Below are 15,964 nucleotides of genomic sequence, written 5' to 3'. Positions count from 1 at the left end.
TTGGGTTGGAAGGGACTTAAAGGTCACAGAACCATGGAATGTTTGGGTTGGAAGGGACTTAAAGGTCATAGAACCATGGAATAGTTGCGTTGCAAGGGACTTAAAGGTCATAGAACCATGGAATGGTTGGGTTGGAAGGGACTTAAAGGTCATAGAACCATGGAATGGCTGGGTTGGAAGGGACTTAAAGGTCATAGAACCATGGAATGGTTGGGTTGGAAGGGACTTAAAGGTCACAGAACCATGGAATGGTTGGGTTGGAATGGAGCATAAAGGTCGCAGAACCATGGAATGGTTGGGTTGGAAGGGTGCATAAAGGTCACAGAACCATGGAATGGTTGGGTTGGAAGGGACTTAAAGGTCATAGAACCATGGAATGGCTGGGTTGGAAGGGACTTAAAGGTCACAGAACCATGGAATGTTTGGGTTGGAAGGGACTTAAAGGTCATAGAACCATGGAATAGTTGGGTTGCAAGGGACTTAAAGGTCATAGAACCATGGAATGGTTGGGTTGGAAGGGACTTAAAGGTCATAGAACCATGGAATGGTTGGGTTGGAAGGGACTTAAAGGTCACAGAACCATGGAATGTTTGGGTTGGAAGGGTGCATAAAGGTCACGGAACCATGGAATGGTTGGGTTGGAAGGGACTTAAAGGTCATAGAACCATGGAATGGTTGGGTTGGAAGGGACTTAAAGGTCATAGAACCATGGAATGTTTGGGTTGGAATGGAGCACAAAGGTCATAGAACCATGGAATGGTTGGGTTGGAAGGGACCATAAAGGTCATAGAACCATGGAATGGTTGGGTTGGAAGGGACCATAAAGGTCATAGAACCATGGAATGGTTGGGTTGGAATGGAGCACAAAGGTCATAGAACCATGGAATGGTTGGGTTGGAAGGGACTTAAAGGTCATAGAACCATGGAATGGCTGGGTTGGAATGGAGCACAAAGGTCATAGAACCATGGAATGGTTGGGTTGGAAGGGACTTAAAGGTCATAGAACCATGGAATGGTTGGGTTGGAATGGAGCACAAAGGTCATAGAACCATGGAATGGTTGGGTTGGAAGGGACCATAAAGGTCATAGAACCATGGAATGGTTGGGTTGGAAGGGACCATAAAGTTCATAGAACCATGGAATGGTTGGGTTGGAAGGGACTTAAAGGTCATAGAACCATGGAATGGTTGGGTTGGAAGGGACCATAAAGGTCATAGAACCATGGAATGGTTGGGTTGGAAGGTACTTAAAGGTCATAGAACCATGGAATGGTTGGGTTGGAAGGGACCATAAAGGTCATAGAACCATGGAATGGTTGGGTTGGAAGGGACTTAAAGGTCATAGAACCATGGAATGGTTGGGTTGGAAGGGACTTAAAGGTCATAGAACCATGGAATGGCTGGGTTGGAAGGGACCATAAAGGTCATAGAACCATGGAATGGTTGGGTTGGAAGGGACTTAAAGGTCACAGAACCATGGAACGGTTGGTTTGGAAGGGAGCTTGATTTAGATCACTCATCGACTGAACTATGAACTTTCTGGTACACCATATGACCAAGATAACTAGGAGGACTTTTCTTCCTTATCCACTGTTTACTGGTGTCCATATCAAGTGTGTTCAAGGAGAAGGTGCTGTGAAATGGCTGGATACACTCCCTAGAGGATACACAGACAGCTCAGACTTCAGCAGCTAGTGTTGCTATGGCCATGGCTTCACTTGAAGACCCATGGGAAATCATCACCCCACCCTCTTTGCTCAGGTTTCATGTGTAACACATGAAATGCAATGTTCTCAGAAGAAATCTTTTGCTGTCAAGCATGATATAGTGTCTACAGAAGTTCCTCCAGCTATTCATCCTTCACTCAGCCCTATCAACAACAAGAAAATGATTCATGTGGCATATCTCTGGTGCTTGTTGGTTTTATTTTATGGTATGGGGTTTTAGAAGTTTTTCAAGGCATTAAAAAGCATGACCATTGCCTTCATCATAAAAGATGAGCAAAGAAGCAAAGAGAGGCATGTGCATGCACTTTTTGACACTTTTGCAGAGCAAAAGCATTCTGCTGAACCAAAGGAAATGAGGTGAGACTATGAACTGAGATTGAACCAGCAGTTCATGGGACTTGAGACAAAAATCAGTGATAGGAAAGAGGGTAAAAACTAAAACATTCGCCTTGCAGAACTTTGGTCTGCATCACAAGTAGTTATTGCAAGTAAAAACAATATGATGGCCAAACTCATGTCCTAGGATCACTGGGCTAAAAGACCCTTGCCTAATTTTGGTCAAGAAAAACACATCTCTGCATTGTATGTGCTGAAATGCCACAGTAGGTTCACCTCGCTGGTCAAGAAGCTCCCATATATGTGCAATTGCTGCATGCCACTGCTCACATTCTTTAACCTTCCCATCTGAAGGACAACACAAAAGCATAACCCCCAGCACCGCACTCAGGGCTGATAGGCATTTTTCTCTTCCACTCCTCATGTCACAGAGCCTGTTTGTAGGGAGCACAGCCGGGCTGGTTAGATGGTTGTTGCTGTTTGTTTTTTTTTTTTTAATTTTCCTTATGACAGAGAAAAAAGTAACAATTTTCTTCTGTGCACAGAAGTTCTGCTGTACTTTGCTGGATGACACACCAAAGAACCACAACTGCACAACCCGGAGGAGACAAACGGCTGATGTAAACGGAAAACAGTGCAGCAAAAGGAAGTCTTTCTGTAAGGCAACTACTTTGTTCTTTCAGGGGCATTTTTTTTTTTTTGGGTGTCTTCTTTCCATAGAAAGTTTCCACTACTGTTATTTAAATGAAACTCGCAGGTATTTTTGGCCTCAAACCTATCTGTTTGCATAGCAGGAGCTCTGATAGAAGATAGAGAAACAACACAGAACTGTGCACAGTTCCAGGTTCCCAGGTCAGAAACCTAGAGAAAACAGGAGGAATTCCCAAAAACCATCAGCGAGTCATTTTCTTAAACCTGGAAAGGAGCTCAATGCCTCATATAGCAAAGCCACTGGAGATGCTTTAGGGGAAGACACAGCTGCAAGAAAGTGAGAAGTGCAAAGGTCCCTGCACAGGCACACAGGCCTTCATGGGACGGGACAAAGTCAAGCAAGGGATAAATAGTGAATTTATCCCTTATAAAATTGTGAAAGAAAGTGAAAAATATATAAATAAATAGATAAAATAGTGAAAGAAAATAGTGAAAGTCAAGCAATGAATAAATAGTGGGAAAACTCTGCACCAAGAGTCATTCCATCACCTGGAATCAATCAAGGCTGGACTAACCTCCCTGCACTGCTGGGTTGGAAATGCTGCTGATCTCCACCACCATCTCCACTGTGGGCTCCAGTAGACTCAGGCATAGAGAAAACTACCACCCAAAGGGAGCACAGCATGGGGCAGAGCTTCAGATCTGGTAATCACTCCAAGTGATTTGGGGCTGTTGCTTGTCCCTTTGAGTGCAGGTGGCTGCATATGAAAGCAGCTTTTGCTTCCTGGCGCTGCATGGCAATGCACTGGCAGCGTGCAAAGCACAGCCTTGCTGTACAAGCCTTGCAATCCACTTTGCAGCCGCCTAAAGGGGTTAAATAACACAGAGAGCACGGGTTTCTGGTGGAAAAATGACTCACAGGAAGGATGGCAACAATGCACTGCTATGAAATATTAAACATAATAGGTCTCACAGCCCCGGAATGAGAGAATAAGAAACAAGGTAAGTGGACCTGTGTCTTTCTCCCAGTTCTCAAAGTCACTAATGGCCCTCTGGGTTTCTGAACAGATGTACTGCAGGTACCACATTTTATTCACTGCAAATTATTGCCTGGCATTTAATTAAAATTTTATTGTAGCGATTCCCATCAGCTCTCTCCACAGCACCAAATGGACTGAAGAGAAAAGTGGTTCTTTGGAGTTGACGAGCCCAGTTCATCAATAAAATGCCATAGATCCATAAGGGGGGGGGCAAAAAAAGTGTGTGGTGAGAGGTTTGGTTAATGTAAGGCTTTTCCCTGCATGGGAGCCCTGTGGGGCCTTTCCTGGCACCAATGTCTCATCAGAACCAGCTGAAGACCAGCCATGGGTCATGCTGCTTGGTTTGGCTCATTGGGGTAATGCAGGATCCCTTTAGGAAAGAAGGATGAAGAGTTCCTATAGATGGAACGGATGAAGAAAATCTATCCCATGAGAGTATGGACACAGTGATGCTCAATCTATGAGCCAAGCAACACAGCCAAGGAAGGAAACATCCACAAAGCTGATGCTCCATAGCATCAGACTATCTGGTTTGGGACACCATCCCAGAAATCTCACTGTCCCACCACCAGTTGAGGTCATTCTTGATCCTTCAAAGGAGTGGTAAAGAGGCCAAAACCAAGACCAAACATTCTTAGCTGCCCAAGCAATTAGAAAAAAAAACTGCACTCCTGGCACCTGCAAACATCTGCTGGAAGCTCTGAAGCAGCAAAAGCAGTTTCCATGCCAAACTGTGAGGGATCGGGGACTGCTAAGAAAAACAGAGGCAACTCCTCTCTGTCCACAGTCACCATGAAATGGAGGAGAAAAGAGTCTTACAGCATCCAGCACCGAGGCCAGGATGGATTAACAGCATCACCTGCCCTACAGTTCACAGCATTGGGAGAAACTCAGCTCTTTGGGCTTAAAACAAAGAAGCTCTGATGGCAGCACCTCTCTGGAGACTGAGGGGTTAACATGCAGCACAGCTCTGCTCCAACCAAAGCTGCAAACCCCCCTCCAGAAGTATCTGGTGATGCTTTTCCTCCCCACACGACTACTCTGGGAAGGCAGGGGAGACAGAACGAGAATGATGGATGCAAAAATTAAAAGCTCAATTAATAATTAATTGATGAGGTCATCAAATTGGACGGATCTGTCCATTTTGCTTTCTCTGCTCTCCTGTTAAGCGGACCAATGGTGGGTGAAGTGCTCCTGGAAGGACCATCATTCCTGCACACCGCTGCACGACGCTGCCCTGGGTGCCATATAATCAATAATAATAAATCTCTGCTGACTGCCATAAAGACTTCAGGAGCGTTAAGCAAACAGAATGCCTCCAGAGATCCCAAAATAAAGTGAGAGGAGGGTTTGAGTAACTTATTAAGGTAATCATTAAAATGCATGCTTGTAAAACATCAAATATGCATAGCACAGACAAAACCTCCTTTCCTCTTTCCGGTATCAGCCCCTCCACAAACAAGAGTGAAAATGAACACTCTTAAACACCACCAATAAAACACAGCACAGGAGAGCTAGCAAGCCCTGTTGCCTGCCCACCGCAACCCTTTCTCTTCCCCCTATATATGCACATTTCCTCTGAGTTTTGCTTTCAATGATAAGCTCCCTGCAGCTGTGAAAATGGGGCCAGTTTTTCTGATGTGTGCAATTTTTGGCATGATTTTGTTTGTGAATACGTTGTAAATGAGAATGACCAGGAGTGCTCAGACTAGAAGAGGTTTGTCCCGTGGTTGATGTATATATTGCAAGGCTTGCAGCATCCTCCAGAGGTGGGCTGCTGAAGCAGGTGACCTCATGGTGTGTTCCATGCAGCAGTGGCATAATCCAGCCTCTAAACCGGGTCAGAAGGATAACAGCCCACTGGTATGTGAAAACAGAGGAGAAGTATGATCTGATCCCCAAATCCTGACCCTGGGAACAGGCTGGAGGTGGCTCAATGCCACCAGCACTGGGTCCATTCCAGCCCCTGAGTAAAGGGAGCCCTTATGAAACCCGTATCACAGCCACTTGCTTAATGCATTTCTCCCTAGAAGTACTTACAGAGTTTCCTTGAAGAACCCCCAAGCATAACAGTTTCCACAGTGATTACAGAAAAAGCAGCAGTGCCAGAAATAACACTGCTAAATGGAAAACATCCCCTGCACTCCTCTCGCACACGCACACACCCATGGAGCACGGCGAGACGATTCCTCGTGGCGGCCGATGCTGCCCTGGGCAAATGCAAACAGAAGGGAATGGACTCAAAATATCACTTTCTGATGGCACACCGAGTGCCCTCACACATGCAACAACGTGCCCCTGAGTTGCAATATCACCAGTGACCATACTCTACATGGAATCCATCACCATATTCATCGCTTTCCAGCTACGACATTGAAAATACTCTGCCTAAATGGCCATTTTGGATGCCACGCAAAGCAGTGAATATCAGAGCTTATCTAAACTCTCTGTTGTCGGCACTCACACTCATTCATGCTCTGCCCTCTGTCCTTTCAGAGAGAAGGGAAGGGAAGAGGGAAGCGGGAAGGTGAACAGCATTCAGCTTTGATTCTCTGCGATGTGTTCTGTGCTTGAGACACATCCACAGTCAGAAGCTCCCAGGACAAACTCAACCCAGCAAGCCTCATCTCAGATAGGCAGGAATGGGACTTGAGGATTTCTGTTACTTCATGTACTTGATTGCCTTCATTTCTGCCTTTACACCTGTTTACTTAGTAAAATTTAAATGCTGCTTTAACATTTTGGCATACCATTTCCTATCTGCTGAATAATTATGATTAATGCAAATACGAACATAAAGTATTTCCTAACGTTGCACAAATCCCCACCGGTGGATGACAGATCAAAACACGAAGGTAGCAGACCATGTCTGTGGCAATGAATTACAGGCAGAATCAAAAGGCAGCTATATTCCACGGAGACCATAAGGCAACCAACACCTCATCTGGGACTTTCCCTTCGCTTCTTTAAAGACCGAAAACCTGCATAATGCATAATAAAACCAACACTGCAGGCTTTTTCTTCAGCAGAAAAACAGCACAGCGCTGCCTTAGGGTTACGAAGAAAAGTTTGGTTTGGCAATTATGGTTTCAGCCTTCCACACTTTGCTCTTTCTGAACGCAAATGATGCCATGTGATGCAAGGTTGGAAAAGGCAGCAAGGCACTGATTTTAATGAATGCTCCCCAAAATGCACTGGCACAGGTTGCCCAAGGAAGCTGTGGATGTTCCATCTCTGCAGGCATTCAAGGCCAGGCTGGATGTGGCTCTGGGCAGCCTGGTTGGTGAACTGCACATAGCATAGAAACTAAATGATCACTGTGGTCCTTTTCAACCCAGGCCATTCTATGATTCTGTGAAAAAATAATTCCCTGTGTGATGGCACCAAGCAGCACAGTGCACTCACGGGCAGCCAGTCACTACCACTGTGCTCCCAAGCTGGAGCTCCCTTACGTGTTGGTCTGCTCGTACAGCACAAAGACCCAAGGCCATTGGATCCCATTTTGGCCATGATGGCTGCTGAGCCATCAGTGCTGAAAAGCAACGGTTTCTTCAGTGCCCTTGAACCATAATGGTGAATCTCCACCATAATGTGTTTTCAGAGTTATTTGTAGCCACTCACAGCAGCATGAAACACTCTGAATATTATTAGAAATAGTGTCCATTTACTTCTACTTAGCATTTTTCACACTGGTGGAAAAAACTCTGTGGCACTTTACAAACTGCTGCGGATGGAGTGTGGCAACGATCCTGGGAGGGAGGGAGGGAGGGAGGGAGGGAGGGAGGGAGGGAGGGAGGGAGAATATTTTTAACCCCATTTTACAGAAGTGGGAACCGAGGCACAAACTTTTCCACAAAGAGATATTGGCCAGAAACACTTGTGGATTCTTGCAGGACCCCTTCCAGCAGAGATCCTCTCTTCCAGAAGAACCGTGAGCTTCTTCCAAGTTACAGTGGTCACACTTTTGTGCCCCAGCCAATTTTCTCATGTAAACACAGTGGTGAAATGGTGGGCAGAGTAGTTTCTCTATGGGTTTTGTTAATGCAAGCCTGAGAAAATCATGAAGGAAATACCTAAGCACGGCACGCAGGTTTGGGGGAGGTAATTAAGCACACAGGTTGACTTCCCTTTCAACCCAGAAAACTTAATGTTCTGTATCTATCTATAAAGCTATTTTTGTACTTGGTTCAGGCCTGACCTTCCACTACTGTTTTGTCCAGAAGTCAAACACTCACATCTTCAAAGTGAAGCCGATTTTGTTTCAAACACAACCAACACTCTATTTACTTCTTTAAAACAAACAAAAGCCCAAGATTTTTGGTCAGCTTGAATGCACACGAAGAGGCTTTATCCTGTCCTTCCTACCCTGATGTCCCCTACAAAAGTCTCAAGTTTGGACCAATGCTTGAGTCAGGAGACTTCACTAACTCACCTGAAGAAATCCCTTCAATATTTCCACTTTTGCCAAAAGGAATCACTGCCAACAGCCCTTCCAAGGAGAACCACTCTAGAAACACCACACAGTGCTCAACCTCCTGGAGGCTGCATCTCTGCAAGGACCAGGCATCGCCTCCATCCTTCAGTGCTCATCCTCCTGAAGGCTGCATCCTTCCTCAAGCCAAGCCATCCGATTACCCTTAACTTGCTCCTTTCCAAGTGTCAGCTTTTTCATGAAACTTTTAGATGCTGTACTAAGGGACATGGTCTAGTGGAGAAATATTGGTGGTAGGCAGACTAGATGATCTTAGAGGTTTTTTCCAACCTTGGAAATTCTATGATTCTAACACTTGGTGTAGCCATAAACCCTCCAAGGGGGTTTACAATACGGTGGCAATAGGATGGCACCTGCAAATTACTGTCCCATCCCCAGCTCACAGCTCAGCCCACAGAGCATCCTGCAGCTGCTCATGTGTTACAGGTGGTGGGGGCTATTCCACTGCTTACTGAAATGTGTGAATTTCATCAAGCTCACTTGTTTGGGTTTTTGGTGTTTGAGTTTTTTTGTTTTTTGGTTTTTTTTTTTTTGCTTATTTCTATTCACCTCATTTTGGCTACATTTTCAGTTTTTCCAGATTTTTTAATTGGCATTAGTTAATGCCCTCAGAGGGGAACAAACCCAGGAAAACTGAATATGGTGCAGGAGGAAACACAGGAAACCTGTGGGCAGCTATTTAAAGACCCAGCGATGCCTCATGGAAAACTCTGAAACACATCCAGGCAGTGACAAACCCTGCAGCTCCAGGTCAGAGCCTCCTTGGGGTCCTCACTGCCCCCAGACAGAACACAGTGAGGCTGACCTTCTTCTCTACACAGCCATAAGACAAGGGGTTCTCCTAAATCCCATGAAGCCTCTAGGACCATTCAAACACAATTAGTGAGCCCTGTACCCTATCACAGATAGCAGCCACTGGTTCACCTTCACCACATCATTTGGCCAGAGACTGCACATCATAGCTGCCAGCAGCAACACAGACCTATAAAGCATCCAATTCACTTCTTACCTTCATACTGCACTTTTGGGAAGCACGTGGACTATCAAACCTTTGGCTTATCAGCCTTTTACCCCAAGGGCATGCCCTACCCCCAGCTGGGAACGTAATGAGTTCACAACTCAACACGACCTGGGTCCCTCCACCAAAGCAAGCAGCGCCCACATTTGCTGTGGCACTGCCCACAGAAAAGATTACCAAGAGAAAATCACACGCCCCACGGTGAAGAAGGCTGCTCCACATCTCCAGGAGACCTCAACCCACCAGTAACTCCTATGAAGAGTGACAGCAGGTGGTTATACAATTAAAGGTTGTGTCTACTTTGGGACTTTTGAGTTCTACAAAGCAGTAAACTTGAGGAGAGCCCATCTGAGCAAGGCAGTAGTTGGATTTCCATCTGGAGCACAGCAATAAAGACTTCAGGGAACTACGACACTTTAACCGGGTTTGCTGGGAAAAGGGCCAGGCTTAATTTTTTGGGATTCTCTTGAGATTTCCCCTCTAAACTGAACCACCAAATGAGGGATCAGCAAACCCCTCCAGGTCTCAACGGATCCAAGAGCAATGCTGCCGCAGGAACCCAAATCCCAGCTCTGAATGCAGCTGGATCCAGCCAAGTTCTGACACGCTTCACCTTCCTGCCTAAAATCTGCAGGTCTCATAGTAAAGCAGAGCAAAATAACAGAAACCCCAAAGCCTCCCAGTGCTGCAAAGCCTAAATAATGGTTTAATGAACAGATGACCCTCCAAAGTCCAAGGGAGGAACAAGGGAAGGGTGGGATAAATGGTGTGGGAAAGACGACTTGGGATCTGGAGACCTCCTGAAACTGAAAATCTCATTAGCACAAAAAAAGAATTTCTATCATCAAGGTACAATAAGGCTTCCCACCATGCTGGAAGTGCTGGAAGGGCTGTGCAAAGAAAGGAAGGCAAGGTAGGGGATAACAAAGGTTTATTGCATGTTAACTTTCACCAAATGCTTTTTGAGTGACTGAATAATCCCCTTTAACACAGGCCCTCCCCACGCAGTGCTTCCTTTGATGCTCATTAAAAGGTTCACCTTATGCAGGATATGGAAAGGATTAAAAAAAATAATAATATTAAATCCCCATTCTGATTACTGCGCCAATTATAGAAACCGAGATCCCAGCTCAGCATGCAAAGCCAGCCTGAGGGAGACCCCGTCCTGCATGCCAGCAGTGCCTGCTGGAGCACAGGGAGCACCATGGAGGAACAGCCGATGGGCTGACGAGGGGGAGGTGGAAGGATGCAGCCATGCAATGGGCAGGATGGAAAACAGCAGAAATGCCTGCCCTGCACCCTGGCTGGCTGCAGGTCCCTGCAGAGCTGTAAGGATCTCCTACCAAGTAGCCTTCTTAAACTCAGACACAATGCTGTAAAACGTACATTTTAAATAAATAACTTTCCAGAGCTTTTCTTTTTCTTTTTCCCTCCTAAGTTTGAACCCCATGCCAAGAAACTAAATGCTCCAAAGCACTGCTGCAGAAATGGCAACTGCTGAAACACTTCTTGCATTCACCACATGCAGCCGGACGTGGCCAGGAGGCAGTGGCAGCCTCAGCAAGCAGGAGACCTGGGGAAAAGAGACAGAAGGAGCCTCCCAACGCGGCTGGGAGTTCCCAGAACCCCTCGGTAATCCCCTAGAGATCCCCTAGAGCCCAGGGACAGCAGTGCTTCCCCAGCCCATCGCATTTCCCTGCTAGAGCAACCCAGGGCAGCTGGTCCCTGCGGCTCGGGAAGTGCTGCTCCCAACAGTGCTTTCGTTGTCAGCTTCTGAATAAATATTGTTTTCGAAACTGTTTCTCAGGGGACTCACCCCAAGGAGTCCCCACATCCGCTCACAGCCACTGCAGGGCGAGCGCTGCCCCGCTCTGACGGCTGCTGGGAAGAGCTGGCTGCAAGCCTGAGGTCCTCATGGAGAAATGGGGGTTAAAATGCTCAGAGCGAATGCAACCCTTTCCCGATGCTCCAAGAGCATCCCCACGAGAGGAGAGGGCCCTCAGAGACATTTCTTAGAGGATACAGCACAGGTGCTGGAGGTGTCCCATGGGACACAGAGCTCAGAGCTATGCAAACAACACGTCTATTAATGAACCAGTAACTTCTGAAAGGCTTTTTTCTTTGATGCAGTTTACCCAAGTCCTCCACAAGTGCTGTTTGTCCTCCCCTTAGTGACTCCTCCATGGGCTGAGCACCAAGCTGCAAGCCCTGGGAGAGGGCTGCTCTGCAAGCAGGGAGCACGTGTAACCCTGCAACAGGATCCCTCCATCCTTCAGTGAAGGTTGCATCTTTGAGATAGGGGGAAGCAGCTTCCGAGGAGCTCTACAGCAACAGCTGTGTGCAAAGACCAAAAAGCAATGGGTGCAGCAATGCTCACAGCCATGGGAGCCAAGTGAGAACCAAACATCCCTCAAACCCCACCTGCTCTTGCTGTGAATGCACACTGACAGCACCCTACACATTTTTCCTCCAAAACTCCAAAGTTTCCCAAACACTGAGACTGCAAGAAAACCACACCAGTCCCAACAGACAGGGGATGGCTGGAGCCCAGCGGAACCAGAGAGTGTAAGAAAGGGCAGTGGGGACACCAAGACACCGAAGTTAAAGCTGACTCTGCACGCTGATACTGTCTGTCAACACCAGGGAAACCAAAAGGCTGTAAGCTGCAGGTGATCCCCAGCAGCGGAGCAAGGGTTGGGTTGTGTTGCTCACACCATCAATCACCGTGGCAGCTGCCCCGGCCACTTCCACTCACCACAGCAGAGCTGGGTAGAAGTACCAGGCGCCTTCGCGACACTCAGCCAATTAGCACCAGAATGATGTAAAAAACAAATTAATAATAATAACACGCAGTGCCTTTTTCCGGAATAACAATCCACACATTTGCATAGAGCAGCTCAGCGCGTGGCTGCGTTTCTGATCGCACCTCCGGGTGCATCAAAAGCGTTGTTAATTTCCATCGAGGAGGCTAAGGAGCTTAAATCATTAGCGCTCATTTAATGCATTTTAACGCTGCCTCAATTTAGGCTGAGACATGGGCATCTATCAGCCAGGACAAAGGAATAAGAAGAAAAAACTAAAAGCGATAAACTATCCCCGGGTGCCCTCAGTCTGTGCACCCACAAAGGGTCACTGCATCCCCTCTCGCATGCTGGGCTGGGAGCACTGAGCCCACGCAGGGTTTACCCACGCAGGATTCTGCTCGCTGCCGTCACGTGGCGCTCCCCGATCACTTTCCTGTGCAAGCGTTAAGGAGGAAATCCGTCCTGGACAGATGGACGGACACAGGCGGACATGCGGACACACGGCTCACCCTGCTTAACACAGCCAGCGCGAGCCCGCGGCAAGTCCGGACCTTAATTAGAGCTAGACACCAATTAAGACCCCCGAAGCCAGCAGCACCCCGGTGCTCCCCATCGCGCCGCTCTGCCCCCAGCTCCCCTCTGCCCCAGGGAAAAAAGAAATCGAAGTGAAATGAAATAGAGAAAAAGAGCACGGGAGGGAGGGAGCGGTGCCCGTTACCTGCGCTCGCCCCCCGCCCTGCAGCCGCGGCTCTGCCATTGCCTCTGCAGACCCTGGGACTCCGGGGGGATCTTCTGCCGGGCTGCAATAGAAAAGGTTCGTTTCAAGCTCCTTATTTGGGCAGTGATGTCAGGGGAAGTTGTGCAGGCGGCACCACCCCCTTTTTCCATTCACTACACATTGTTTCCTGTTGTCAAGAGCTCTCCGAGGGCCGGGGACGGGCGAAGGAATCCTGCAGCCCCCGACGGGACGGAACGCAGCGACGGGAAGGGGATGGAGCTGACCTGGAGTAGGGACGGGGGATACGGGGAGCCGAGGGCAGCGCCTCCTTCCTCCCCACCCCTCCTCCTCCCCCTCCCCGTCCCCTCCCCATCTGCCCTCCCGGCGCCGCGCACCGCGCAGATCCGCTCTCCGGGACACCCGGAGCGACCGCAACCCGAATTCAGGGTTGCAGCGTGTGGACACGTAGAGTTCAGCTCCCCACCATGAAAGGGGGGGGAGGGGGGAGGGAGGCTGTCACCCGACGGGACCCTGCGCAGCCCCGGGGCAGAGGGAGGGGTGGGAGGGAGGAGGGGGGGGGGTGACACCGACTACCCACGCGAGATTTTCCCCACGCGAGACTTCCACACGCGAGATTTCCCCACTCGGGTCTCCCCGTGGGCACGCGGGGCTCCCAGCGGCACCCGTCAGCATCCCGCCGCCCAAACGCACCTCCCCTCTTTCCCCCTTGGCTTTTCTCGCATTATTTCATCCTCAGATGTCACTTTCTGTCGGCTCGGCTCTTAAGCCTGCAGTCCAATAGGAACGCCGGCTCGGCGAGAGGACTTTAAGGTTGTTTGGTCGTTTTTAATTAAGCACTGCCCGTAACAAACATTGTGCTGGAAGGGGGAAACAACGCTCTCCTCACTCCCACCGTGCGCTGCCTGGGGGGAGAAAGGGACGTGATGGGGCTCTCCTGATGCAGGCTGCAAGAAGACATCACTACTTCCAAAGTATGTATATATATGTATATCTATATGCCAAGCCTGTGTTCCTATCTGACTCCAGACTTTAAAAAGTCAGTGCTCAGCCAAAAAAAAAAAATAAAAAAAAAAAGGCATCTAAGGATGAAGTAAGGATGCTGTGTGGTCTCTACAGCAGCCAGACCTGGCACGGAGTGCTTTTTGGGGTGAACATCAGCTCTGTTGTCGTTTTGCTCAGCAAACAGCATGTTGCTTTCCAGAACAGTGAATGATTGGAAACCTGCTGCTGCAGCACTGAGCAGCCCCCTCTCAGTCCCTGCCCGCTGCCTTCCCCTGTGATTTGGTGCTAACAGCAAGAAAATGCCATCTAACACAGCTGCTTTCTATGGGCTTGTTACTAGCCCAGCTTCACACCCCATTTCTGCATCTCATTCTGGACAGAAGTGAGAATCACGGCCTTACGTGTTTAATTTTGCTCCCATGGTCTCAGTTTGAGTCACTTTGCCATAAGTAGGTGCAATTGCCTCATTGTACTGATGCAGACACTAGATATGGTAAATACTGATATATATAATAAATGAAATATTGCTCAAGGGGAGCATGGGCAGAAGACACAGCCTCGGGATCCATAGAAATAGCAGCAAGATGCACCACACAGCATTCAATAAAGGAACGTTGAAGTATTTCCTCAAAAGAAAGCAGTGTGGGTATTTTTTCTTTTATTTATTATTACTTTTGACCAGCACTTTAGCATCTGCCCATCAGAGCAAACACCCAAACTCCCTCGTGCCACCTCCTGAAGTCACCTTTCATGCCCCAGCACCCACAAGGTCCAGGTATTTTTCTCCTAACCAGCACAAATGTGGCCATGCGATGCAATTAGCACAAAGGTGTTTGCCCGTGGCGGTGCCTTTTCTTGGGTGGAAAAGTGTGGTTTTGCTGAAATGGGAAGAGGAAGGGCAGGGTTCCCCCGAGGCTTCACCCTGTGGGGTCACCGGGGTGAGTTTTGTGGGAACCCTTTGTTCCAAACCAATGTTTGGTTGGGATAGAGGCCATGTTTGGGTCACGGATGGCCAACACAACCACAGCTCCCCTCACGCCCAAAGATTGGGCTTTTTCCCTTCCGCTGATCCCATCCCTCACCCACCTCAGGATGGGTAAAAATTACCCACTGCCTGAAAAGGTCTCTTGGAAGCTGCTTCCGTCCCCGTTTTTTGGAGCACTCCTTCCCATTGCCAACTGCCAAAGCTGGGTCACTACTCTCATCTTTTCCATCTTTACCATTGTAAGAGCTGCTGTCTGGGTTAATGGAACAAGAGAGAAGGCTCCCCCTAAATCCCTTTGCTGCAGCATGGGAATCTGAGCTGTTCATATTCATTCTTGAAGTCACTTCACCTTTCTGTTGCAAAGTTTTCCCGTCTGGGAAACTGTCTGGGGACTGTCAGAGGTTGTTTGCTTCTCTGCTTGTTTGTTTGTTTAAAGCCCTCACGTCCATCTCGGAGCAATCATGCTCCTGATTGAAGAGGGCACTGGGAATACATTTCCCATGTCATTCTCCTGCTTAGGAAAATCACAGCAGCAGAAACCCGCAGATCCAACTTAACATTTTGAGACATATTTAACAACCTTTTACGATCTGAACTGTAAATCCCTAAAAGTGAAACAAGACCTTCAGAAGCCGCAAGCTCATGCCCCGCAGCCCGCACCAGTAAAAGCCCAGTGCTGGAAAAACTCCCCCTACATTAGGAAATCCCATCACTATGTGAATTGATGGCAGCTCACGGCTCTTCCAGCCCTCCCACCAGCAGCTGGGAGCTGAATGCCCACTGCAGGCAGTGACCTTGTTCCCCCCATGCTGTCCCCCTTCCCAGCACTGGGAAATCTGCATCACCCTTTCCACATCTGCAAAGTGGGAAAAATAGCTTTGCTTAACTCCAAAGGTCCCCGTGCTCATTAAACATTTCAAAAGCATGCGGGAGAATCTACAATTATCCAAAAAAAATCACTGCAAAGTTTCATTATTATTCCAACACTTACATTAAAGACACATGTCCCGGTAAGTAGCAGGCATGAGGAATCATTATGCTAATTTTAGACAGAGCATCTGCTCAACGTTAAATCTGAAACTTTGTCTCGAAGATATAATTTAAATTATTTTTCTTCAGAATTGACATTTGTCAAACAATATGTTGCAAATAGGAATTGCAGCCAACTCTG

The 15,964-nt window shown here is 48.0% G+C and overlaps 1 protein-coding gene across 4 annotated transcripts in view; it reads right to left on the bottom strand.

The window, feature by feature from the left end:
* The window catches only part of HIVEP3 (HIVEP zinc finger 3), a 224,046-nt gene that overhangs the window by 87,492 nt on the left and 120,590 nt on the right, over positions 1-15,964 (bottom strand). Inside the window, exon 4 of one of the 4 annotated variants that reach the window (XM_048968662.1) lies at positions 12,786-12,867. The exons of the other annotated variants lie outside the window; for them this stretch is intronic. The gene's annotated coding sequence lies outside the window, so the exon portion shown is untranslated. The remainder of the gene's footprint in view (positions 1-12,785; positions 12,868-15,964) is intronic. 4 annotated transcript variants of the gene reach the window in all.

This window comes from Lagopus muta, chromosome 23 (genome assembly GCF_023343835.1).
Source record: "Lagopus muta isolate bLagMut1 chromosome 23, bLagMut1 primary, whole genome shotgun sequence".
Classification (NCBI taxonomy): Eukaryota; Metazoa; Chordata; class Aves; order Galliformes; family Phasianidae; genus Lagopus; species Lagopus muta.
Note: the sequence above shows the minus strand (reverse complement) of the source record. Positions and strands in the feature narration are given on the sequence as shown.